This window comes from Ceratina calcarata, unplaced genomic scaffold, assembly GCF_001652005.2.
Source record: "Ceratina calcarata isolate Rehan_Ccalc_2016 unplaced genomic scaffold, ASM165200v1 scaffold175.2, whole genome shotgun sequence".
NCBI lineage: Eukaryota > Metazoa > Arthropoda > Insecta > Hymenoptera > Apidae > Ceratina > Ceratina calcarata.
In genome coordinates this window covers 86,311-87,421 of record NW_017138889.1, presented here as the reverse complement: position 1 = coordinate 87,421, position 1,111 = coordinate 86,311, and positions in this window count along the sequence as shown.

Below are 1,111 nucleotides of genomic sequence, written 5' to 3'. Positions count from 1 at the left end.
ATATAGGTATATACTAAGTTTCAGTCTTTCTAGTGTTAACGACAAAAGTCCATCGGAAGTTTCTTCTAATCAAATCATTTATATCGATTATTGCATTAAATCTGTTATCAATCATTAGATAAACCAACTGCTGTGTCAAATATTGTAGCAACCATTATAGGAAATATTTTTAATTACTACGAAACGTTGTATGAAATATTAATTTCGATGAAAGTGGGGCAATGAAAATGGAAACTGATTAAGGAAATGAAAGGGTTAACGCGGCCTTGGCTCCCGATTTTCCTGTTTCCCTTGATTACGCGATCGGTTGCTCGAGAGCTATGTACGTAGTGAAAGCTGTCTCGGGAGAAGCGTCCTCCGGCACGTGCACGGAGATGCGAATCCTCGTCACGAATCCAGGATTTATCGCGCTGAAACGGCGAAAGCAATAGGAACTGGAGCAGCCGTGTATCGACATCGTCACGATCATCGGAGTCGATCCTCCGCTCTCCGGAGAAACTGGATTCGGACGTGTACCATCTCGTTTTGGATGTTTCAGAACGAGTTACTCAACACCGGAGATCAAAGTCTATTTCGACTGGAACTCATTTCTTAAGCCGATACGCGAACGTTCGATTCTGCATAAGAAACTACAGACATTGTGTAAAGCACAGAATAAACCAAGGATTTTGCATTAGAACGTCGCTTGCAGGGATTAGAGTACCGAATGGGGTCAGTCCTTTTGTCAATCGACGCGGGTTGTTGATCCATCAATTGGAGATCTCGTTGTCATAACAATGCAAGTTCCGAGACAATGCTACATACTCGTGTTAGCGTTTTATCTGGAATTGTTTCGTTCTCTCGTTGAATATTCTCCTCGCGTGTGCCTCGGCCGCTATCTCGCAGCTGCATCGCGGCGTCGATTACATTGTCGCAATTATATACATTTCCCCTCGAAAAAGAATATACACACGACGTTTTGTACCTCCGTTCGGTTTCAAAACTGGCAACGTTTAGAAGATCCATTAAGGCGGACCTTTATTAATATTTACGGACCTATTTATAATTATTACTTTCGGTTATTAAATCAATCGTTAATAGAATGTTTTACATAATATTAGGTCTACCGGAA